Source organism: Macrotis lagotis, chromosome 2, assembly GCF_037893015.1.
Source record: "Macrotis lagotis isolate mMagLag1 chromosome 2, bilby.v1.9.chrom.fasta, whole genome shotgun sequence".
Lineage (NCBI taxonomy): Eukaryota > Metazoa > Chordata > Mammalia > Peramelemorphia > Peramelidae > Macrotis > Macrotis lagotis.
In genome coordinates this window covers 234,327,081-234,354,079 of record NC_133659.1, presented here as the reverse complement: position 1 = coordinate 234,354,079, position 26,999 = coordinate 234,327,081, and the positions used below count along the sequence as shown (strand labels likewise).

General features: G+C 36.7%; 1 protein-coding gene across 1 annotated transcript in view; it reads left to right on the top strand.

Annotated features, from left to right (window-relative positions):
* Positions 1-26,999, top strand: part of LOC141514373 (uncharacterized) — a 75,534-nt gene that overhangs the window by 30,779 nt on the left and 17,756 nt on the right. The gene's annotated exons all lie outside the window — the stretch shown is intronic.

Here is a 26,999-nt window from a genome sequence, read left to right as displayed (position 1 = left end):
GGGTTTTTTTTCCCGAATTAAAGGGAATAGTCCTTGTACTTTGTTCAAACTCCACAGCTCCTTATCTGGATACAGATGGTACTCTCCTTTGCACACAGCCAAAAATTGTTCCCAATTGTTGCGCTGATGGAATGAGCAAGTCCTTCAAGGTTGAACATCACTCCCATGTTGCTGTTAGGGTGTACAGTGTTTTTCTGGTTCTGCTCATCTCACTCAGCATCAGTTCATGCAAATCCCTCCAGGCTTCCCTGAATTCCCATCCCTCCTGGTTTCTAATAGAACAATAGTGTTCCATGATATACATATACCACAGTTTGCTAAACCATTCCCCAATTGAAGGACATTTACTGGATTTCCAATTCTTTGCCACCACAAACAGGGCTGCTATAAATATTTTTGTACAAGTAATGTTTATACCCTTTTTCCTCAGCTCTTCAGGGTATAGACCCAGTAGTGGTATTGCTGGGTCAAAATGTACGCACATTTTTGTTGCCCTTTGGGCATAGTTCCAAATAGCTCTCCAGAAGGGTTGGATGAGTTCACAGCTCCACCAACAGTGTAATAGTGTCCCAGATTTCCCACATCCCTTCCAACAATGATCATTATCCTTCCTGGTCATACTGGCTAATCTGAGAGGTGTGAGGTGGTACCTCAGCAAAGCTTTAATTTGCATTTCTCTAATAATTAATGATTTAGAGCATTTTTTCATATGGCTATGGATTGCTTTCATCTCCTCATCTGTAAATTGCCTTTGCATATCCTTTGACCATTTGTCAATTGGGGAATGGCATTTTGTTTTAAAAATATGACTCAGTTCTCTGTATATTTTAGAAATGAGTCTTTTGTCAGAATCATTAGTTGTAAAGATTGTTTCCCAATTTACTACTTTTCTTTTGATCTTGATTACATTGGTTTTATCTGTGCAAAAGCTTTTTAATTTAATGTAATCAAAATCATCTAATTGGTTTTTAGTGATGTTCTGCAACTCTTCCTTAGTCATAAACTGTTCCCCTTTCCATAGATCTGACAGGTAGACTAGTCCTTGATCTTCTAATTTGCTTATAGTATTGTTTTTTATGTCTATGTCCTGTAACATTTGGATCTTATCTTGGTAAAGGGTGTGAGGTATTGGTCTAATCTAAGTTTCTTCCATACTAACTTCCAATTATCCCAGCAGTTTTTATCAAAGAGGGAGTTTTTATCCAGGTAGCCTGACTCTTTGGGTTTATCAAACAACAGATTACTGTAATCATCTCCTGCTTTTACACCTAGTCTATTCCACTGGTCCACCACTCTATTTCTTAGCCAATACCAAACAGTTTTGATGACTGATGCTTTATAATATAATTTTAGATCGGGTAGTGCTAAGCCACCTTCGTTTGCATTATTTTTTCATTAAGCTCCTGGCAATTCTTGACTTTTTATTTCTCCATATGAATTTACTTACAATGTTTTCTAGCTCATTAAAGTAATTTTTTGGAATTTTGATTGGTAGGGCACTAAACAGATAGTTTAGTTTTGGTAGAATTGTCATTTTTATTATATTAGCTCTACCTATCCATGAGCAGTTGATATTTGCCCAGTTATTTAAATCTGATTTAATTTGTGTGAGAAGTGTTTTATAATTGTTTTCAAAAAGATTCTGAGTCTGTCTTGGCAAATAGACTCCCAGGTATTTTATATTGTCTGAGGTTACTTTGAATGGAATTTCTCTTTCTAGCTCTTCCTGCTGTTTCTTGCTAGTCATATATAGGAAAGTTGAGGATTTATGGGGGTTTATTTTATAACCTGCAACTTTGCTAAAATTGCTAATTGTTTCCAGTAGTTTTTTAGATGATTTCTTGGGATTCTCTAGGTAGACCATCATGTCATCTGCGAATAGTGAGAGTTTTGTCTCTTCCTTCCCAATTCTAATTCCTTTAATTTCTTTTTCTTCTCTAATTGCTGATGCTAACATTTCTAATACAATATTGAATAGTAGTGGTGATAATGGGCACCCTTGTTTAACCCTTGATCTTATTGGGAATGCCTCTAGCCTCTCCCCATTGAGTATAATGCTTGTTGATGGTTTCAGATAGATATTGCTAATTATTTTAAGGAACAGTCCATTTATTCCTACACTCTCTAGTGTTTTTAATAGGAATGGATGCTGTATTTTGTCAAAAGCTTTTTCAGCATCTATTGATATGATCATATGGTTTCTGATAGGTTTTTTATTGATATAATTGAGTATACTAACAGTTTTCCTAATATTGAACCAACCCTGCATTCCTGGAATAAATCCTACTTGATCATAATGTATTATCCTAGTGATGACTTGTTGTAGTCGTTTTGCTAAGATTATATTTAGGATTTTTGCATCTATATTCATCAGGGAAATAGGTCTATAATTTTCTTTCTCTGTTTTAACTCTTCCTGGTTTAGGTAGCAATACCATATTGGTTTCATAGAAAGAGTTAAGCAGAGTTCCATATTTCCCTATTTTTCCAAAGAGTTTATATAGGATTAGAACCAATTGTTCCTTAAATGTTTGGTAGAATCCACTTGTGAATCCATCAGGCCCTGGAGATTTTTTTTTAGGGAGTTCACTAATGGCTTGTTGAATTTCTTTTTCTGAGGTAGGGTTGTTCAGGTATTTAATCTCTTCTTCATTTAACCAGGGAAACTTATATTTTTGTAAATATTCATCCATTTCACTTAGATTATCAAATTTATTGGCATAAAGTTGGTCAAAATATTTTCAAATTATTACTTTAATTTCCTCCTCATTGGTGGTGAGTTCACCTTTTTCATTTATAATACTAGCAATTTGGTTTTCTTCTTTCTTTTTTTTAATCAAATTGACCAGAGGTTTATCAATTTTATTGTTTTTTTCATAATACCAACTTTTGGTTTTATTTATTAATTCAATAGTTTTTTTGCTTTCAATTTTCTTAATTTCTCCTTTGATTTTTAAAATTTCTAATTTGGTATTTGATTGGGGATTTTTTATTTGTTCTTTCTCTAATTTTTTTAGTTGCATATTTAGTTCATTGATTTCCTCTTTCTCCAATTTATTCATATAAGCATTTAGAGCTATAATATGTCCCCTGAGAGTTGATTTGAATGAATCCCATAGGTTTTGGTATATTGTTTCATTATTATCATTATCTAGGATAAAATGGTTAATTCTTTCTATAATTTGTTTTTTGGTCCACTCATTTTTTAAGATGAGGTCATTCAGTTTCCAATTTGCTCTGGGTCTATATCTCCTTGGCCCAGTATTGCATATGACTTTTATTGCATTGTGATCTGAGAAAGATGTATTCACTATTTCTGCCTTTCTGCAGTTGATCATTAGGTTTTTATGTCCTAGTACAAGGTCAATTTTTGTATAAGTTCCATGTACTGCAGAGAAAAAGGTATATTCTTTCCTATCCCCATTCAGTTTCCTCCATAAGTCTACCATATCTAATTTTTCTAACAATCTATTTACCTCCCTAATTTCTTTCTTGTTTGTTTTATGATTTGATTTATCTAGATCTGATAGCGGGAGGTTGAGGTCTCCCACTAGTAGAGTTTTGCTGTCTATGTCTTCCTGTAATTCTTTCAGCTTCTCCTCTAAGAATTTGGGTGCTGTCCCACTGGGTGCATATATATTCAATATTGAAATGACTTTATTGTCTATGGTACCTTTTAGGAGGATAAAGTTTCCTTCTTTATCTATTTTTGCTGCTGCTTTGTCTGAGATAAGGATTGCTACCCCTGCTTTTTTTACTTCAGCTGAAGCAAAATATATTTTGCTCCAACCTTTTACCTTTACTCTATATGTATCTCTCTGCTTCAAATGAGTTTCTTGTAAGCAGCATATTGTAGGATTCTGGTTTTTAATCCACTCTGCTATTTGCTTACGTTTTAAGGGAGAGTTCATCCCATTCACATTCAAGGTTATGATTACTAATTCTTTATTGCCCTCTGTGCTATCTTCCCTCTTTTTGTATTTTCCCCCCTTTCCCCCGCTTTATCCATATTCCCCAGTATTTTGTTTTTGAATACCACCCCCTTCAGTGTGTTTGCCCTCCTATATCACACCCTCCCCTTTCTTTCCCCTTTCCCTGTTCCCTTCCCTTCCTTTTGTTATTTCCCCTTATTTCCTCCACTCCCCTTCCCTTTCTTTGTCCCCCCTCCCCTTTTCCTCTTTTACTTCTTGAAAGGTTAGATGTTTTATAAGTTAACTGAGTATGTGTAGGTTGACTTTAAGCCAAGGCTGATGAGAAGAAGATTCAGGTGTTTCTCCTCTACTCCCTTCTTCCCCTCTATTACCATATGTTTTTTGTACCTCTTAGTGTAATGAGATTTGTCCCATTCAGTCCCCTCCCTCCTCCCGTCTCTTTCCTGTCCCCCTTTTTAGGGAGGTAGTGAATTTTTTTTTAGATCATTCTATCTAAGTCATAGAAAATTCTGAGTGTCTGTCCCTTCTAGTTCAGTATATTCTGTTGAATAGAATCCAAATTCCTGAGAGTTATTAGAGTCTTTCTCCTCAGTGGAGTTAAAGCCAGTTACATCCCATTAGATATCAGTCTCATGGATAGGTCATGGATGTCCATCATTTCTGGCTAGGTATATTCTCTCTGTTAGAGTTACATTTCTCAGGATTTATGAGAGTCTCTACCCCCCCCCCCCCCCCATGCTGGGATATAGCTAGTTTCAACTTGCTGGATTGCATTTTTTTCCTTTTACTGCCTCCCCCCTTTTTTTACCTTTTCATGTGTCTCTTGAACCTCCTGTTTGATATCCAAATTTTCTGTTTAGCTCTGGTCTTTTCATCAGAAATTTTTGGAATTCTTCCATTTCATTAAATGTCCATCTTTTTCCCTGGAAGAGAAGGCTCAGCTTTGCAGGAAAGTAGATTCTTGGCTGCATTCCAAGCTCCCGTGCTCTTTGAAATATCTCGTTCCAGGCTCTTCGATCCCTTAAAGTTGATGCAGCCAGGTCCTGTGTGATCCTTACTGTGGCTCCTTGATATTTAAATTGTTTCTTTCTGGCTGCTTGCAGGATTTTCTCTTTTATCTGATAGTTCTGGAATTTGGCCACAACATTCCTTGGTGTTTTCCTTTTAGGATCTTTTTCTGGTGGGGATCGATGTACTCTTTCAATAACTACTTTGCCCTCTGATTCCATGATGTCAGGGCAGTTTTCCATCATTAGATCCTGTAATATTAAGTCCAGGCTTTTTTTCTCTTCAATGTTTTCAGGAAGTCCTATAATTTTCAGGTTTCCCCTCCTCGATCTATTCTCGGGGTCAGTGGTTTTGTTGTTGAGGTATTTGACATTTGCTTCTATTTTTTCTATTTTTTGATTTTGTTTAACTGACTCTTGCTGTCTTGTGGATTCATTAGTTTCTGTAGACTCCATTATTTTTTTGGGGGGAGGAGTTTTCTTCATTAACCTTTTCCAATTGGTCAATTCTACTTTTGAAAGAGCTTTCCATTTGACCAATTGAGGTTTTGAGAGAATTAATTTCTTTTTGCATTTGCTCATTTGAGGATCTGAGAGAGTTATTCTCATTTTGCAATTGTCCAATTGATGATCTGAGAGATTTATTCTCCTTTTGTGTTTGTCCAATTGTACTTTCTAAGGTTTTGTTTTCTTGTTGCAAGGTATTAATTGTCTCCCCCAAATTTTCCAGTTGATTTTTAAACTCCTTCCTTATTTCTTCAAGGAAGTCTTTCTGTGCTGGAGACCAGATTGTATTCTCCTCAGATGTTCCAGGTCTCTCTGGGTTGGGGTCTTTCCCTTCCAGGAATTTTTCTATGGATCCACCTTTCCGCTGACCCTTCTTCATTATGCTAAGACCTTGAGTTGGGTGGGGCTGGTTCACCTGGGCTTGGGATCTCTAAAGGCTTTACTGAGTGCAGTTTCTCTGGCTGGCCAGTAGGAGGTGCTGGTTGCTTTCTCTGGAGTTTCTATGACCTTGGTTGCGAGGCCTTCTCCCTTTGCTTGAGGGAGGGAATTGGAGCTATTGAATTCTTTTGCCTCAATCAATGGTGGGCTTTACCCTGGCCTGAGGTGATTCCTCAGCTGGGCTTGTTCTTTTGCTCACACACCTGGGCCTGAGGCAGAAATAATTTGCATTTGTTTGGGAGGAGGCCTCAGTGCAATGGAGATGCTGACTCAGAGTTTCTCAGACCGGAGGAGCCTAGGAATGGTGTCCCCAGCTCTCCTGCACCAGTCCTCTCCCCGCAGCCCCTTCCCCAAGCTCCAGAGGGACAGCACCAACACCAGCGCCTCTGCTTACCCGCGGACCCAAGCCCCCTTTGTCCAGCCCCACCGCTGATCCAGCAGGTCTGGCTCTCGGGCCCTCAGACTCCTGGTACCGATTCAGCTGTTGGTCTGGCTGATCTTCCCTGGGAGCTCAGACTCACCTGCTGGTACTCAGCCAAGGCTGCTGCGGGAGACAAATCCTGAGGTAGATTTTCCTCTCCTGGCTTTTCTTTCTGGGTTACCTGGTTCGGATTTCTTTTAAGAGGTTTGTTTCATGTGATAGATGGGGAAGAGATCAGGAGACTTTAGAACTGTGCCTGTCTTCTCTCCGCCAACTTGGCCGGAAGTCTGGCATGGTTTTTCAAGGAGTACTCCAGTGATTTCACTATGGAATCCCTCTTTTCTTAATTTATTTGGTTTTCCAACAACATGCAATGGTAGTTTTCAACCAAAAATTTTTTTAAAAAAGGTTTTGAATTTTATATTTTTCTTCCTACCTTCCCTCCCTCTGACAGAAAGCAATCTAATATAGGCATTACATGTGTAATTATTCTAAACGTAGATCTATATTAATCATGCAAAAAAGGAACCAAATGGAAGAAAAAACATTAGAGAGAGAAAATAATGACATAATACATAAGACAACTAAAAATTGAAGATAGAAAGCTTAGGTCTACTATTAAACTCCACAATTCTTACTCTGGATATGGATGGCATTTTCCATCACAAGTCTTTAGAATTATCTTTGATTATTGTACTGCTTAAAATGAACAAGTCCCTCATAACTGATCATTCCCCAGTATTGTTTCTAGTGTGTACACTTCTCTCCTGATTCTGCTCATATCACACAGCATCAGTTCATGTCTTTCCAGGCTTTTCTGAAGAATTGTTTCTCATGATTTCTTTTTTTAAATTTATTTTTAATTAATTAATTAGCTGATTTATTTATTTATTTATGCAAGGCATTGGGGTTAAGTGGCTTGCCTAAGGCCACACAGCTAGATAATTATTAAGTGTCTGAGGTCAGATTTGAACTCAGGTACTCCTGACTCCATGGCCAGTGTCCTATCCACTGCGCCACCTAGCTGCCCCCTCTTGATTTCTTAAAGAGCAGTAGTGTTACATTACATTTATGTACCACAATTTATTCAGCCATTCCCCAAATGATGGGCATCCCCTCAGTTTACAGTTCTTTGCCACCATGAAAAGAGCTGCTATGAATGTTTTTGTACATGTGTGGCTTTTTCACCCTTTTTTTGTGATCTCTTTATGAAAGATTCATTCCAAAGGTCAGAGCCCTGCTCTGAATTCCTATTTCTTCTAAGCTATGGTAAAGTTTCAGTGTTAGTTTAGTTTAGCTTGTTAGTTTGACCCAGAAGCAGGTCCCCTAGGAGAGGGGGATTTAGAGTTAAGTTTAGGATAATATACGATTAAATTTAAATTAAGGAATTTAGAATTAAGTTTAGGATTAAGATAAAGTTAAATTTAAATTAAGGATTAGGTTACCCCTGTGGAGAGATTATGGATTCCAGTGGTTCTAAGATACCAGTAGATTCTCCCTTGGTAAACTGTGATGATGTGGGACAAAAGGATGGTCCCAATACTTACAGGAATGATTAAAAAGCATTCTTTTGAACTATGAGACATTTGGCATGAATCTGCCAAGGATTCATATGGGGTCCAATTCAGTTCATTTTGCAAATTAAAGAAATTAAGACTAGCCATTGAAAAATCATCCTCGGATCATATCTACTATTGTTTTTGCTGGGCAGCTTTAAGCATGGTTTCTGCTCTCCTCCCTTAAAGGTTTTCTCTATTATCTCTATTCCTCTTCAGCCTCTTCAGTCTAGCATCTGTTCCCCAGCCATGATGGCTTCTCTATCTCACACTGCTAGTTCAAGTGCCTTTTCTCTCCTCCTTTTCTTCCTCTTTCTCCTCTCTGTTCTCCTTGTCTCAGTGATATCCTATTCCTTCTGTAAAAGATTTTATTTCTTTTGAACATAAGGAACCTGCACACAGGGGACATACTACAGGTGTTTTCCCTCTACAGCAAAGGTTTATTGCTTACCCAGATAACCTGGATATTTGTTAAGGATAAAATATAATCAACTGTTTAGTGTCCCTGTGACTTTGCCACATGGAGAAGAGATTCTCCTAAATCTGATGAAGATCTTATGGCTGTTATGACCAAATTTCAGTCAGTATTTAGGGGTTATAATCAATTTGAGGAGATATCACTGATTTAATGGAATCTTACTGCCCCAAGAAAAAAGAACTGGTTTTATAGAGGCTGTAAACAGACGAACTGCCTGCTGGCTATTTGGGTCTTCCTAACTGACATATTGAAAGATCCTCTTTGTGACCCCTACATTTAAACTGACCTCACCAGGCTATCTAGAGCTGACTGGGACACAAAAGCATGCTCAACAACCTCTAACAACTGGTGGTTCCAAGAATTGTCCGGGATGAAAATAAGACTCCAACTAATTTCTATGATAGACCAACTAAAAGTGCTAAACAGTATGCTGTATTAGACCAACTCAATCCTAGAGAAGCTAGGATTATTAATACACTTTTTGTAAATCTAACATTACCAGTTATCTTTAAATCTGTCATTACCATTACCTTTAAAATTGTCCAGGATAATATGAAAAAGGCATAAGGGAAGGTATTTTCTCTATGGTTAATGAAGGAACAAAGTAAAGATAAAGTAAAACCTCAATCATTTGCCAACAATTTCAACTCCCTCTCAGGTCTGGCATTCTACCCAGTCTGTCCTTCCTCACTCCCAAATTTGGTATCTTGCCCAGCCTGCCTTAACCCCTTCTCAGGCTCCTGCTCCTACCCAAATACCCCTGCCTCTTTCCTAGGGCCAACTTTCTCCTCAGACAGCTCTGGCTCTTTTCAACTTCAGGGCCCCTGGCCAGCATACCACAACTCCCTTTCTAATCTTGGACTCATAGCCAGGCAACTTCTGTTCCCTGCCAAAATGATCCTTTCTGATCTCCTGTGTTATTGTTGTAAAGCAAACCATATAGCCATGTACTGTAAAATGAAATAGTGGGATTTAAGTTATAAAATATGAATAGAAGGGGCCTGGGTAGGATCTGCAGCATGGGGATGCATGCTAGGATGAGGGTAAATTCTGTTGAGAATTATTTTGTTTTTTTCTGAGCCCTGTTTCAACCCTTCTCCACACTAGTGAACCCTCTTTTACTTTTAAGGTTGTTTACACAATTTATGATTGCTTACTAGATACTGGAGCCTCCAATTAGATTTAAATGAGTGAGCCAGATTCTGACTGTTCTGTTGAATATCTAGATGTTGTAGGGGTCTTGGGAAAGTCTTTAACTGTCTCATGTTGTTGCCCAGCATTGTTAGTAGTGGCATCTTCCTTTAGAGCATTCCTTTCTCCTTATTCCTGAATCTCCCATTAACCTGTTAGGTTGTGATCTGTTTAAATTGAGGACCACTATTTCCTGCTTCCCTGAGGAAGGTGTGACCTTGCAGTTCCCTAACAGCTCCCTCTTTCTGCTGTTCCCTGTGTTGATTCAGAATGTCCAAGAGAAGCTGACATACCATCTGATATCCCTGATTCTCTGTGGGTGACTTTTTCCCTCAAATGTAGGATTGTTGAAAATATGCTATCCCAATTACTATTTTTAGTCTTAATATATTTTATTTTCTCAATTACATGTAAAAATAGTTTTCAAAATTCATTTTTGCAAGATTTGAGTCCCAAATTTCTCTCTCTTCCCTCTATTTCCCCTAAGACAGCAAACAATCTGATATAGGATATAGATGTTCAATCATATCAAAAATATTAGTCATGTTGTGAAAAAAAGAATCAGAATAAAAGGGAAAAACCTGAAGAGAATAAACAAAAAATATTTTTAAGTGAATAGTATGTTTCAATATACATACAGACTCCACAGTTCTTTTTCTGAATGTGGAAGGCATTTTCCATGACAAGTCTTTTAGAATTGTCTTTAATCATTGTATTGCTAAAAAGAGTCATCATAGTTGATCACCATATAATATTGCTATTATTGTGTACAATGTTCTCATTGGTTCTGCTCCCTTCATTCAGCCTCAATTCATGTACATCTTTCCAGGTTTTTCTGAAATCAACCTGCTCATCATTTCTTATAGAACAATAGTATTTCATTATGTTCATATAACTCAACTTGTTCAAGTCATTCCTCAATTAATAGGCAGCTCCTCAATTTCTAATTCTTTGCCACCACAAAAAGAGCAATTTTAAAAATATTAAATTAATTAATTAATAACTTATTAATTAATGAATATATTAAAATTAAGGGAGGGTGCCCATCATCAACTCCTCAATATTCTTTGTCAAGAGGTCATTGAAGGTATTTTATTCATTGTCGACCATCTAAGGGATCAATATATTAATATTCCATGTAAATCCTTTGTAACTCCCCTATCCTCTTTATTAAGAAACTCTAATTAGGTTTCATTTGTTTGCTTTTTGCTTTTTCAAGACTATGGGGTTAAATGATTTGTGTAAGATCACACAACCAATAAGTATTAAGTGTCCAAGGTTATATTTGAACTCAGGTCCTCCTGACTCCAGGGTAGGTGTTCTATTCACTGTACCACCTAGTTGCCTCTCTAATTAATTTTTGATGTCAAACATGTTTATCATTTTGTTCAGGATTTAAATGCTATTAAAGCTTATGTTTTTACTAAATACCCAGTAATCCCAAATCTTGTGACCATCATCTTCTCAATTCCTTTTGAGGTTACCTATTTTACTATGATAGATCTTTACTCTACCTTCTTTCATGTCACTCACATGCCCAATACCTCTGCTTTCAAGTAGAAAAAACATAATGGATGTGGACATGTTTGCCACAAGTGTATGTGAAATGTATCCCATTCTCTTCTCTTGAAACCAAACAACTTCTAGCACTTTCAGGGACTCTTCTCTGGTTCAATACATTGATGATCTCTTGCAAGCTACACCCAGAGTTGAGACTTGCCAAGTTGACAGCCTTCATCACCTTCTTCAGCTTCATTTGAGAGGCCATAAGGTTTCCAAATGAAGGGTACAGGGTGGGAGATTTTAGGGAGCCAATATAGTGAAAATATATCAGAATGTAGGATATTGCCTAAATTCTTCTATATTCATCTCCAAACAATATAAAATAATGCCCCAAAATGAATTCTGGAGGGCAGAACCAACAAAAAGACAGGGTGAAACAATTTTTTAACCTCAAGACTACTTAGAAGGTTGATAGGAAAGGTCTGTTTTACTTTGGTTAAAGAGAAGTGCAGTCCAAAACAGGTAGCATCCCTGTAAGCCGGCAGCAGACTCTGCCTCACCACATCAATAGGAGACCCTGAGTTTCAGTGGACCAGGCAAATAGGTAGATGCCAGCATCAGCCCTTCGCCACATGCCTTAGTGCAGTACCTGTGAAAAGGCACAACCCTGGAACAGCACAAGGGCCTCCCCCATTCCTTAAGGCAGCATCAGGCAGACAAGCAGATTCCAGCATGAGACCCTCCCAAGAGTCTCAGCACAGAACCAGGTGAACTGTCAGAGCCCTGTGACACCATCCAGCAGCAGTCATCCCTAATTCCCTTCCTTAGTGCAGCACCAGGTAAGCCATCAGACCTCTTGCAGCCTCAGCATGGTACAGGTGCATGTTTAGTGCAGCACCAAGCAAACAGCCAGGGCCTATAGTCCCTGGCCAAAAAAAACACACACCAAAACTTAGAAGAGTATCTCTTCAATCCCAGTTGAAAAGTGATAAAATAGGCAGGCAAAATGAGCAAAACCAAAACAAAATAAAAAAGAACAAGACCATAGAAAGTTATCTATCTATGGGGGAAATTCAAGACATCAACTCAGAAGAGGAAAATAGTGACAAAATGCTCACATGCAAAGCCTCAAAGAAAAATATAAATTAGTCTCAAGTCCAAAAAGAATCGAAAGAGCTCAAAAAGGAGTTTAAAAACCAAATAAGAGGGGTGGCTAGGTGGTGCAGTGGATAGAGCATTGGCCTTGGAGTCGGGAGTACCTAAGTTCAAATCTGGCCTCAGACACTTAATAATTATCTAGCCATGTGGCCTTGGGCAAGCCACTTAACCCCAATGCCTTGAAAAAAACATAAGAGCAGTAGAAGAAAAATTGGGAAAAGAAATGAGAGTGAAGCTAGAGAATCATAAAAAAGTCAATAGCTTGATAAAAGAAACATAAAAAATAGGAAAAGATGTACAAAAATTTGCTGAAGAAAATATAAAGGGAATGAACTCTCCCAAAATAATAGAAGTGGACAAGTGGAACCTAATAGCTCCATGAAACAACAAGAATCAAACAAAATCAAAAGAATGAAAAAATAGAAGAAAATGTAAGTAGCTCACTGGAAAAAAATCTGGCTTAGAAAATAGATCCAGGAGAGATAATTTAAGAATTAATTTGTTTGGGGGCTATCTGAAAACATTATAAAAAAAGACCTGAACTATTGAGAAACTATCAAAGAAAACTGTCCAGATATCCTAGAACCAAAATGTAAAATAGACATTGAAAGTATCTACTAATATGGATTTCCACCTCTGGCTAGAGATCCCAAAATGAAAATTCCCAAATTTTAGAACTTCCAAGTCAAGGAGAAAATGTCAGAAGCAGTCAGAAAGAAATAATTCAAATACTATGGAGCTATAGTCAGATTTGCATAGGATTCAGCATTTCAACATTAAAGGATCAGAGACATAGAATATGATATTCCAGAAGGCAAAGGACCTAAGACTATAATCAATTATCACCTACCTGATGAAACTGAATAAAGGATTACCTTTAAAGTAAAGGCATTCAATGAAATAGAAGACTTTCCACAGGGAGTTGAACCAAGAGAACATTACACACATTAACAACAACAATGTGAGTTGATCAGGCTTGATGGCTGCAGCTCCTCTCAGCAGTTCAGAGAGCTAGGACAACCCTAGGACAATGGACAATACTATCCCCATCCAGAGGAAGAAAAACAAAACAAATCAAAGGAAATAAAAACCCTTCAGAATTCACTTTTTAAAAATTTCTCTTATGTATTTCTTTACTATCTCATGACTTTCTTTTTTCCTTAATCCTAATTCCTTATACCAAAAATAACTAATGTGTAAACATGTTAAACACACACACACACACACACACACACACACACACACACAAAGAAATAGATGACTTTCAAGTTTTCTGAAGAGTCCAGAGCTAAATGAAAAGATTAAGTTTCAGTTTCAAGGTTCAAAAGAAGCATAAAAAGGGGAAAAGAAAAATATGAGGAAAATGATATTTACATTTCTTAAGAATTGTATCACTTTTAGTATAGCAGGCAAAGGGTAATTTGAGAGGATAACATAAAATAATTAAGGGGTAAGAAAGAGGATTTCACTGGAAGAAGAAGGAAAGGAGAGGTAGAATGGGGTAAATTATCTCACATGAAAAGCCACAAAAGATCCATTACAGTGGAGGGGAAGATGGAAGAGTGAGTGATGTATTGCTTGCAACTTACTCTCATCAGAATTGGTTCAAAGAGGGAATAGCATACACAACCATTTGAGTATATAAATCTGTCTTATGTCCAGAGAAATAGGAGAGGAGGAACTAAGAAAGTAAGTTAGGGGGACTGACAGAGGGGAGAACAAATTGGAGGAAGTGGTAACCAGAAGCAAAACATTGGTGAGGAAGGAAAGGATAAAAGGAGAAAGGAGGAAAATTAGGATGAAGGGAAATGTATAATTAATAAGCATAATTATGAATATAAATGGAATGAACTCTCCCAAAATATGGGAGCAGATAGCAAAATGGATTAAAGTTACAAAGATGCCTTCCCTACATTAGGTACCTTGGATTCATTTTGTCTTCTGATACTCATTCGTAAACATACAACAGGTTCTTCAACACTTGTCTTTCCCCACGACCAGGAAATAATTGTGAGTTATTTTGGAAGCAGTTGGAAACTGCTTTGATGAGACCACGAAATACTTTTTTTTAGTCAGAGACTGTTCCAGAACTTTTATATCTAGAGCTTGAACACTTGTAAACATAACAGCCTTATTATCACTCCCTGTGCTAGGACTTACAATAATCTCTTTTCTCTTTTTTTCACAAAATTGAGGTGAATTTCCTAGCATGACTGGTCTTACAGAATTCTATAGTCCCAGATCTTATTATAGCATCACAAGGGAGGGATTTGTGCTATGAGCAATCATTCTTATTGGTCCTACATTAACTGGTCAGGGGAAATTGTAGTGAACTTTTATGAAATTCAGTAGGTTATAACAGAGACACAACTACCTGAATCACAGGTGTGATGGTAGAATCCTTCCTCCTAGTATACTTGGTTACAAGGTAATAGGTTATTGCTACCATAGGCAAATGGGCTCTTGTAGCTTTTATGCATGATTTTAATTTTTGGTCTGTGTATTAACTGTTGCCTTAAGATTTGTGAGAGAGTGACATCTAGTGAGCTTCTCAAGCACTTTAATTCTAATTCTGATTCTGAAGATATGATGAATCTTAATGATCTGACATGTAGATAGGGGAGTAGGCTGGCTCTTTAATCAAAAGGGGGGAATTGATGAAATCAAGTGAAGAACAGCTACAAAATGAAGTAGATTTGGTAGAGAAATTAAAAAAACAGTCACATTCTATCTCATCAACATAGACTCCATCTTATGATGCCAACTTGTATAATTCTTAATCTTTCCTCCAGTTAGAATTTAGATTGCCTAATTTTGTCTCCTGGCTTGTATTCTGATTATTTTCTTATAATTAATTTAATTTTATTAAATTTTAAGCTATGATTTTTTTCTTCTGAAAACTGCCAGTTCATATTCTTTGAACATTAATCAATTGAGGAGTGGTTCTTATTTTTATTAATTTGATTCAGTTCCCTATATATTTGAGAAATGAGACCTTTATCAGAGAACCTTAGTATAAAAGTTTTGATATGACTCCTTTGTCTAAGGTACCTTTTAACAAAACTTAGTTTGTCCTTTTTAGTTCTTTTAATTAAATCTATTTTTGCTTTTTGCTTGGTCTGTTATCATGATTGCCCTATCTTTTTAAAAATAGTATTTTATTTTTTTCTTCAATTATATGTGAAGATAATTTTTATCACTCATTTTTACAAGATTTTGAGTTCAAAATTTTTTCTCTCCCTTCTTCCTTTACCTTCTTCCTAAAATGGTAAGCAATTTGATATAGGTTATATATGTGTAATCTTGTAAAACATTTTCCATATTCACAGTTCTGAAAGAAGAAATAGACTGAAAGAAAAGCACATGCAAATACACACAAAATACAGTGAAAATAGTATTCTTCAATCTACATTTAGAGTCTATCAGCTCTTGATCTGAATTTAGATAACATTTTCCCTCATGCGTCCTTTATAATTGACTCAAATCATTGTATTGTTGAAAAAAGTTTTCATTTACAACTGATTATCTCATTATGCTGCTATTGTATACAATATTTTCATGGTTCTGTTCATTTTACTTTGCATCAATTCATACAAGCTTTTCCAGTTTTTTCTGCAATCTACTTACTCATCTTATCTTATTGTACACTAGTGTTCCATTACATTTATATGCCACAACTTGTTCAGCCATTTCTCAATTGATGGGCATCTCCTCAATTTCAAATATTTTACCATCACAAAAAAGATCTGTTATAAATATTTTTTACAGGTAGGTCGTTTTCCTCTTTATTATCTCTTTAGAGTATAGACCTAGTAGTGGTATTGGGGTATCAAAGAGTAGGCACAATTTGGTTGCCTTTGGGCATAGTTTCAAATTGTTCTCCAAAATGGTTGGGTCAATTCACAACGTCATCAATAATATATTAATGTCCTAATATTTTTCATTTTCTTTTTTTTGTCATACTAGCCAATCTTCTAGGTATGAGGTTGCATTGTCTGAAAATCTCCCTTCAATGTGATATTCAAGGCTCCCCCTAAACAAGGGGTCCAACATGATGCCAAAGAAAAAGGACAAGGAGCTCTAGATTGATTATATAAGTAGTTTAGTAATGAAAATGGAATAATCATATTGGGGCAGTCTGGGGCAGCTGCCAGTAGACAACATATTGATTTCCTGCTGTGCAGACATCCCAAAACTTCTGCAGTAATTATAGAAATCAAGCAAAGGGAGGAGTTAAAGGATATGTTAGTGAAGATTAGTTGATATTTTGGAGTTTACTCTGCTCAGCACTGGGCCTGGGTCCCAGACACCTGTGTACCCTAACAGTGCTGTTTTCTTTTTTTTTTAGGTTTTTTTTTTGGCAAGGCAAATGGGGTTAAGTGGCTTGCCCAAGGCCACACAGCTAGGTAATTATTGTCTGAGACCAGATTTGAACCCAGGTACTCCTGACTCCAAGGCCAGTGCTTTATCCACTATGCCACCTAGCTTCCCCTTCTTTTCTTTTTTTTAATTTTAATTTTTGCTTTTGCAAGACAATGGGGTCAAGTGACTTGCCCAAGGTCATACAGCTAGATGATTATTAAGTGTCTGAGTTTGGATTTGAACTCAGGTTGTCCTGACTCCAGGGCCAGTGCTCTATTCACTGTGCCACCTAGCTGCCCTTAACAGTGCTGTTTTCAATGGAGTCCTGGGCATGCAAGGCTATGGACTGATTTCTGTGATCATGCCCCAAGTCAGTATGTTTTCTTTTGGTTTATATTAATCTTGGTTTACACTCTTCATAACTTTCATTGATAAGGACTTCTTTTTCTTCTTCTTCTTCTTATGACTTTCATCTATAGAAACTTTTGCTAGGAAATTCATATTATTCATAACTTCTATTGCTAGAAACAGGCCAGAATAATGTGGAATAATTCATGGTTTTTACTGCTTAAGGGGTTCACATTATGGCTTCAGTCTATATTCAGATAACATCAGCTCTGTCCCTGGGATAGATAGGATTCTTTATCATAAGTCCATCAGAGAAATTGCTTCAGTATTTTTTCCTCACAGTGGCTATTGCTAACTGTATTTCCCTCCATCCTATTCCTCCACTCTCATTTATTCTCTATTGTATTGTTGAAAAAAGTTTTCATTTACAACTGATTATCTCATTATGCTGCTATTGTATACAATAGTTATACAATATTATCTCTCATTTATTCTCTATTCTCTTTCTCCATTTACTTTGTCCCTCCTCAATTGTATTATATCTGACTACCCTCTCCCACAATCTTCCCACTCTTCTAATAACTATACCCTGCCTCACCTCTCCCTGTCCTCTTTCTCCCATCCCTTTCCTCTCCTATTTTCCTCTAAGGTAAGATGGATATCTATTCCCAGGCATTCTTCCACTCCATTGCAAAAGTTTTTCTTGCCTTTCTTATATGAAATAATTTGGCCCATTCTACAACTCTTTCCCCTTTCTCCCAATATAATCCTATCTTGACTATTAAATCCTTTATAATATATTATAACTCCATACTCAGCTCCCTCCTGGGTCTTGTCCATATATGTCCTTCTAACTGCCCTAATAAATGGGAAGATTCATATGAGTCATCAGAATCATCTTCTCATGTAGGAATACAAGCAGTTCAACATCATTAAATCCCTTATAATTTACCCTTACTATCCACCCTTTGTATGCTTCACCTGAGTCCTGTACTTGAAGATCAAACTTTCTGTTCAGCTCTGGTCATTTCTTCAGGAAAGTTTAAAAGTTCCCTATTTCAAAGACTGACAGATTTCTTTCCATGGTGGGGGGGGGGAGTAAGATTGGGAGAAAAATTGTAAAACTCAGAACTCAAATAAAATTTTTTAAAAAAAAGGAAAAAAAGGTTCCCTATTTCATTGAATGTCTATCTTTTCCCTGAAAGAGTATGTTCAGATTTGCTGGTTAGTTGATTCTTGTTTGTAATCCAAACTCTTTTGCCTTCTGGAATATGGTATCCTAAGCCCCAAGACCCCATAAAGTAGATGCTACTAAATCCTGTGTTATCCTAACTGTAGCTTCATTGTATTTGAATCATTTCTTTTTGACTGCTTATAATATTTTCTCTTTGACTTGGGAGTTCTGAAATTTGACTATAATATTCTTGGGAGTTTCCATTTTGGGATCTTTTTCAGGATGTGATCAGTGGATTCCATCAATTTCTAGTTTACCCTCTGTTTCATGGATATCGAGGCAATTTTCCTGGAACATTTCTTGGAAAATGAAGTCAAGGCTCTTTTCCTGGCCATGACTTTCAGGCAGTTCAATAATTTTTAAATCATGTCTCCTGGATCTGTTTTCCATGGTCAGTTGTTTTCCCAATGAGATATTTTGCATTTTCTTCTAGTTTTTCATTCTTTTTGTTTGTTTTATTATTTATTGGTTTCTCATAAAGTCATCAACTTCCCTTAGCTCATTCTACATTCTAAAGAATTATTTTCTTCAGAGAGCTTTTGCATTTCCTTTTCATCTGGTCAATTCTGCTTTTTAAGGCATTCTTTTCCTCTTTGGACTGTCTTTTCCATTGGACCCAAATTAGTTTTTAAGATATGGTTTTCTTTAATTTTTTTTTGTATCTCTTTCATCAAACTGCTGACTTGTTTTTCATGATTTTCCCACATCACTCTAATTTCTCTTCCCAGTTTTTCCTCTATCTCCCTTATTTGATTTTCAAAATCTTTTTTGAGCTCTTCCATAGCCTGAGACCAATTCATATTTTTCTTGGAGACTTTGGACCAAACTAATTGTCTAGGTTCTATTTTTTCCTTCTGTTGTTTGCTCATTTCCTCAGCCTATGACTTGATTTTAACTCTTTAAGGTGGGGTTCTTCTTCTAGGGTGGATGATGTACTGTTCCAAGCTTTTGAAGGTTTTTGTAGCTGTTTTCAAGGACACTTTCTTAGGGACCTCAATTCCTTTTGTAATCTCCCCTGACCCCCTTATCATCCATGGATTGGGCACTCTAGAAGCAGCTGCTGGGTGGCTCCCTACCAGGTGCTTCCCAGGTCTGCTTCTGGTCCTCTGAACTGGGTCTGCACTAAGATCTTTGCTGGACTGGGCTCCCCATTCACTCTGGTGTGGCAGAGTTTTTCCAATGACCTTCCAAGATGTCCTTGGCAATCCTTGGCCTGAGAGGTCTGGAAACCATCACCACTTCCATGGACTCAGATGCCCCCCAGGGACCCAAGTGTCCCATGGCCTATTTCTGGATGACTGGAGCTGGTTTGCTCAGGTGTGGTCCTTTTTAACCCCAATGTAACAGACCCTTCCCAAGGATCTACCAAGTTTTCTTGAACTGGAAAATTGTTTCACTCAGTCTTTCTGTGGGTTCCACCACTCTAGAATTTGGTTAGAGTTATTATTTAAAGGTATTTAGAGTGGTGTGGGGGACAGTTCCCAGGATTTCCTTCCTTCACTTCACCATCTTCTAAACTCATTTTTTCCCCCTCAAATTCCCTTAACACTATTTTTTTTTACAATTTGTTATTATGCAACCATTTATTTAAAGACAAAGGCACAAAAAGTCCTTTAAAGTGTTTTTAACAATCATAAAAATGATAAATAAAATGTTAAAAAATTATAAAAATGTTAACAATTAAGTACTTGGTATATTATTCACAAAAGTGGCAAAAAAACATTTTCAAGTTACTTTCTTTTTTTATTTTGCAAGGCAAGCAGAGTTAAGTGGCTTGCCCAAGGCCACACAGCTAGGTAATTATTAAGTGTCTGAGGCCGGATTTGAACCGAGGTACTCCTGACTCCAAGGCCAGGGCTTTATCCACTACACCACCTAGCTGCCCCTCAAGTTACTTTCTTAAATAAGCATATCTTGTATGGTAAGGAGCAAGACTTTTCTTCAGATTCAATACAGAAATCTATGATGAAATGAATAGGAATATCATATAATTCTTAGCAAGATAACTAAGTTCACGGCCACATCCAAATTCAAAAAGATTACATTTACATTGATGAGTGCTTAATTTTAACTTGTATGATCCTTAAATACCAAACTAGATATCCAATCAAACTTAATTACTGTTTGGTAGTATCCAGGTTCACAAAAGAACTTTTCCTTTTTTTGTGAGCAAGGAAAGCGTTAAGTACCAATACAATTCTAGGTATCCCTATACTCAGGTGGTGATCCACATGTGCCGACATATGGACATGAGGGTCCAAGGTCATCCTGGGGTTTCTTCTAGTCTCACCTTGGCATTTCTCCAGAATCTTGCTGACTATGCCAATTGTATTGCCCCGAAATCCTCCTTCAGTTGGATATTCAAGCTTCCCCCTGAGTTATGATTCCAAAGAAAGGGACCAGGGAATTCCAGGTTGATTATATAAGTAGTTTAATAATTACAGTGGGATAATCACATTGAGGTGGTCTGGGGCGGCTACCAATGGACAGCCTTGATTTCCTATTGTGCAGCCCTCCCAAAATCTCTGTGGTGATTATAGAATTTAGACAAAGGCAGGTGGATGAATTGGTTGATATTTTGGGTTTACTGTGCATAGCGCAGGGCTTGAGTCCCAGTTGCCTGGGTGTCCTAACAGTGTTGTTTGCACTGGAGTCCTGGCATGCAAGGCTATGGACTGATTTCTGTGGTCATGCCCCAGTTAGTGTGTTTTCCTTTAGCTTATATTAATCTTGGTTTACATTATTCATTAGCTTTCATTGCTAAGGACTCCATATTATCATTATGACTTTCACTCATAGAAACTTTTGCTAGGAGACTCACATTATTCATGACTTTTCCTGATTAGGGAGTTTGCATTATGGTTTCCTCTAATTGGAACCACACAGAGGTATTATCTCAGAATTGTTTTAATTTGCATTTTTTTAATCAGTAGTGATTTAGAGTACTTCTTCAAAGGAATATAGATAGCTTTGATTTCTTCATCTGAAAAGTGCCTATTCATATCAGTTGGGGAATGGATACCCCTGCCTTTGTTTAATCTCAATTTATCTTTCTGTTTCAAATATGTTTCTTATAAACAACATATTGTTGGATTCTGATTTGAATCCACATGGATATTCCCTTTTATTTATGAATAAGTTCATCCTATACATATTCACAGTTATGATTACTAACTATATATTACCCTCTATTTTGTTTTCTTTTGTTTATCTTTCATTATCTCTTTTTTATTGTCCCTTCTCAAAAATCTGTTTTCCTTCTGACCACTCCCTCCTTTAACCTGCTTCACTCCAACCTTTCATTATGCTTTTCTTTCTTTCCTATTTTTCTGTTGTATAAGATATATTTCTAGATCCAACTTATATATTCTTCTTTTAACTAATTCTGATGACTATGTGGTTCAAACTTTTCCCACCATCCTCCATCCAGTTCCCCTTTGTTGAAAACCTCTTTTTTATGCATCTTTTTTTTTTTGGTTTTTTTTTTGCAAGGCAATGGGGTTAAGTGGCTTGCCAGAGACCACAAAGCTAGGTAATTATTAAGTGTCTGAGACTGGATTTGAACCCTGGCACTCCTGACTCCAGGGCCGGTGCTTTATCCACTACCCACCTAGCCGCCCCTATGTATCTTTTTTTATGGAATAATTTTCCCATTCTTTTTATCTCCCCTTCTTCCAGTGTATTCCTCTTTCTCACCCCTTCATTTTTTTTGAGATCATTACAGCATACTCAACTCACACCCATGCCCTCTAATAGCCCTAAGAATGATAAAATTAGTAGGAGTTATGTACCATTTCCTCATATAGGAAGGTAAACAGTTTAACCTTATTAAATCCCTTATGATTTCTCTTTCATGTTTGTCTTTTTATGCTTCTCTTGAAACTTGTATTTGAATATCATGTTTTTCTATTCAGCTCTGGTCTTTTCATTATAAAGGCTTGAAACTTTACTATTTCATTAAATATTCATTTGTTGGGGCAGAGTAGGTGGCAGAGTGGGGAAAGAGCACTGGCCCTGGAGTCAGGAGGATCTGAGTTCAAATCCAGCATCAGACACTTAATAATTACCTGTGTGATCTTGGGCAAATCATTTAACCCCATTGCTTTGCAAATAAAGCCAAAAAAATGTTCATTTGTTCCCTGCCCCCTTGCAGAATTATAATCAATTGGGTAGGTTTTTGTTAGTTATAATCCTAACTCCTTTGCCTTTCAAAATATTATATTCCAAGGTCTCCCCTTCAATGTGGAAGTTGCTAAATTCTGTGCCATCTTGAAAAAATCCATAATATTTTAATGGATTCTTACTGGGTACTTGCAATATTTTTTCCTTGACCTGACAGCTCTGGAGTTTAGATATAATATTTCAAGAAGTTTTCATTTTGGGATCTTTGTCAGGATGAATCAGTTGACTCTTTCAATTTCTCTGTTACCCTCTTGATCTAAAATATTAGCACAGCTTTCCTTTAAAATTTCTTGAAATAAAATGTCTAGGTTCTTTTTTGAATCAAGGCTTTCAGGTAGTCCAGTAATTCCTAAGTTATTTCTTCTTGATCTATTAACAGGTCAGTTATTTTTCCAATTCCATTGTTTTCTATTTTTTCATTCTCTTGATTTTGTTTTATTGTTTCTTTTTAAGTCTCATAGAATTGTTAGCTTCCACTTGCTCAATTATAATTTTTAAGGAATCATTTTCTTCAGTGAACTTTTCCCCCCTCCTTTTCCATTTGGCCAATTCTGTTTTTTAAGGAGTTCTTCTGTTCAGTGAATTTTTTTTATCTTATTCCATTTGATCAATTCTGCTTTTCAAGGCATTCTTCTCCTCATTGAATTTTTGTACCTCTTTCACATTTGACCTATATTTTTTAAGGTGCCACTTTTTTCAGTATTTTTTGTTATCTCCTTTATTTACCAAGCTATTGATTCTTCTTTTTCATGATTTTCTTACAATTGTCATTTCTTTCTTCACTTTTTTTCTATCACTTATCTCTTTCTTTAATTCCTCTAGCAACACTTTTGGGGCTTGTGTCCATTTTTTTCTTTTTGTATTGTTTTCTTTTTTCCTAGCCCATTTCTTAATATTTAACTTTGTTAATATTAGGCTTTGTTCATTTGTGGGAGGGGGAGGCATTGTCTCAAATTTCAGGCTTTTGCACATTGCTATTTTCAGAGCCAGATGTCTAGGTGTCTAGAGTTTGCAGTGTTTCCAAGCTGATGTTATCTTGGGAAATGGGTAATCACTGATCTCTTGGTTTGCATGGTCTTTATCTAGGAAGGGTCCTTTCTCACTTGAAGCCTTAAGTACTAGTGCTCCTCTTAGTCTTAGAACTGTGACCTGCATCCAAAACTCTACTTTCTAGGCTTTGGGTGGCAATTCATCTGTCAAAATAAGATATTTCATTGATGTTATATGTTGATTCATTCTTCCTCCTTCCAGTTCACACATAATTTGTATGATCCCTCCAGAGATGTTTGACTGCATTAAATGGAAAACCTAATAGGTGTTCCTGGAATCATTCAACAGATCCATCTGCTGATGAAGTTAGCTGCTATTATTGATTGAATCAGGTGAAGGGAGGAGTGTAGTGTTGCTGGATGCACATTGGTAATATACAGAGGGGGAAAACCATGGAAACAAGAGAGCCTCTGTGAAAAATAGGAGCATCTATGAAGGTACCATGTAAGTTTGAATGCCTTCATCATATAGATGATAGCCAGGGTTGAAGATGCAACAGGTCAGTGAGAACAATGCAAATGAAGTCAGAGCATTTTAGTCTCTTCCCATCTAGTGCCTGATGTTACCTGTGGAAATGAAACAAGGAGGGCTATAGGCTAGAGTCTAACACTTGATGGGACCATTTATATTTTTGATGGCATTGCTTCCTTTACCCTAATCCCTGGTCAAAAATGTATGCCTGGATGTGGTTCTACCCCTTGTTATTTATTGAAGGCTCCCTCTGTTTTGGATTGGAGAGAGGATTGTTGAGAGCATGGTGTTATTTTCTCTCAGAGAGGTCAGATTTGAGGTTCCATTAGTTTATAATTTCTACATGTGGTTTCATGTTTTGTTCCATGGGGAGGGGTGGCTGAAACAAAACAAAACAAGAACAACCTTCCCTTTGCCGGAAACCAAAGAGGCTATGGAAGTGCTGCTTTCCCGTCTGAATTCCCTAATTAACATATTGTCCTGGATTATCTATTATTAAACATCCAGAGAGGAATCTGTTCACTATCTAATGCCTCCTGTTATTTTGGGGATAATATTACTAGGAAACTTGAACAAGTCATAGGAAAAATTGAGGAGAAAGTCACTCGGTTCATCAGAGTAAGATTATACCCTAGACTCTAGGATTTGGTCTTATGACTGAAATTTAGCTTCTGAAGAGCCTGGTTCTGGAATACCTTCCAAACCTCAAGTCACTACATGATAGGCATAGTTATAATCCTGATGATAATTTGTTGTGTACTTGCAATGTATGAGTCAGTTAAATGGTACAGTGGATAGAGTGGAATCAAGAGGACCTGAGTTCAAATGTGGTCTCAGATACTTAATAATTACCTAGCTGTGTGTCCTTGGGCACATCACTTAATCCCATTGCCTTGCCAAAAAAAAAATGTATCCAGTATTAACTGTCTCTTACCATTTGCCTTATTCATGTCCTGGAGAGGAGAGCTTTTGATCTGGACTTTGGAGTACTGGGAACTGGAAGAAAACTTGTGAGTAAATGAAAACCAGTTTGATTGGTATAGTCCCAGCTCCCTAGTATGCAGGCATCATCCTGAAACTGGGCATTACTTCCTCTTGCTTCCTAGCTCCTTGCTAAATGGCACTTTTAGAGTTAATAACTGCCTGATTATTAGGAAAGTTAGAAAATGACCTCATTTCACTTGATTCTTTAGCTTACACAACAGTCCCCAATTGGTATCATCCTGGGGCTTTGCCCTTTGGGTACTGAGTTTGCAATTCTCTCCTGGCATCTATTCTCCTCCCTTATAAGTGGCAATAGATTTTTAGTTAAAAACTGTTTCTGTATAGTACCTTGCTTTTCACCTAAACTCCCTTGCACTATGAAAATTGAAAATTCTTTTCACAGACAAATCTAATAATAGTAAAAATTAGAAGAGAAATAGATAACCAGGAAAAAATCTTTGCAGTAAATTTTCAACATATATGAGGAACTGATTCAATTTTATAATATTAAGAGATATTTCCCAGTTAATAAATGACCAAAAATATGAACAGGAAGTTTTCAAAGGAAGAAATCAAAGCTATCAATAATCATATGAAAAATTACTCTCAATCACTAACAATTAGATAAATGTACATTAAAACTACTTTGAAGTTCTACCTGACTCCTATCAGACTGGCAATAATGACAAAAGAAAATAACTTGTTGGAGGTGCTGCAGGAAAACACTAGTACAGTGTGGGAAGAGCTATATGGATAGTTTGAAAAGCATTTCACAAGTAAAGTCAAAAAAGTTAACAAATTGCACAAAATCACCTAAGTTTCATCATAAACATAGGTTTATGCACCAAAGAAATCAAAGAAAGAAGAATCTATAAGTCCCAAAATATTTTTCATAGGAGCTGAAAACTGAAAAAAACCTGTCTTCCTATTGAGAAATGGCTAAACAAACTGTGATAAATGAATGAAAATGAAATGGAATATTATTGTCCCATAAGAACTGACAAAAGGGACAATTTCAGAGGAAGCTGGAGAAGCCTTTATGAAATGATATAGAACAAAGTGATCAGAATTAGAAGAATAAGTTATACAGTGACAATATTATAAAGAACAACAACTTGGAAAGACTTTAGAATTCTCATCAATGCAATGATAAAGACTCCAAAGAAATGAAGATGAAACATGTCACTTGCCTTTGACAGAGAGGTTAAGAAAACATGCAGAAAGAGACATAACTAAGATGAGAATCTATATTTTGTTATGTACTGATGATGTGTTTATTATTTGGACTTTTAAAATGTTGGTCAATAAAGGTGGGAGTAAGGAGATAAGGTTAATTAAAAAAATCTTCATTAAAAATTTTCAAATGCTTGGAGATGGGAAATGTATTATTTATAAGGAAGAGAGAGAAAGAAGTTCAGTTTGGTTTAACTTTCAAATGGAGAAAGGAAGTAATGCAGAAAAGACCAGCAAGCAAGATTACTTGGGGTCAGGATGTTAAGGATTTTTAAAATCAGTTTGCTTTGTCCTTGAGGCAATTAGGAGCATTGGAATTTATTGAATGGGAGAGTGTTGTGGGCTGCCTTTGACTGAGGCATTTCCCCTGGTAGTTTAGGTCTGATACTGGAATGAAATGAGACACCCAAAGATTGTTCAAATTGACAAAAAGGATTTCTTATCCATAACAGAGAAAGGATATTCTACAATATAATTAGTGAGGACACCAATTATTTCATGTGAGCACACTAGTCATGCTATGCTGTTGGTACATTGTCAAAAGTCTCAAAGAGAGTTCTGTTAGGCCACCAGAAAGCCATGTCACTTACCTTTAACTGTTATTTTTAGACCATCAAGAAGAATCTAAGTAGGGTAGGATCTTAGAAAAAGAAGCTCTGCTTATATGGAAGGGTCTGAGGAAATATTGCCCTTACTAGAAGCAGTGACATGGTCAGATCTGCATATGGGGAAGAATCATTTAGCAATTGCTAAAAGTTATAAGGGGCAGAACTATGATAATGGCTATAAGGGTAGAGAGAAGGGGCCAGATGTAAGAAGTAGAATCAGAGATTTGTGGAGACACAATCAGAGTAGAGTAGCAACTGGAGGAACTGTCAATGAGGCACAGGCAGCTTTAGAATAGCAAACCCAGACTTTAATTCTCATTGGATTTTCATCCAAGGC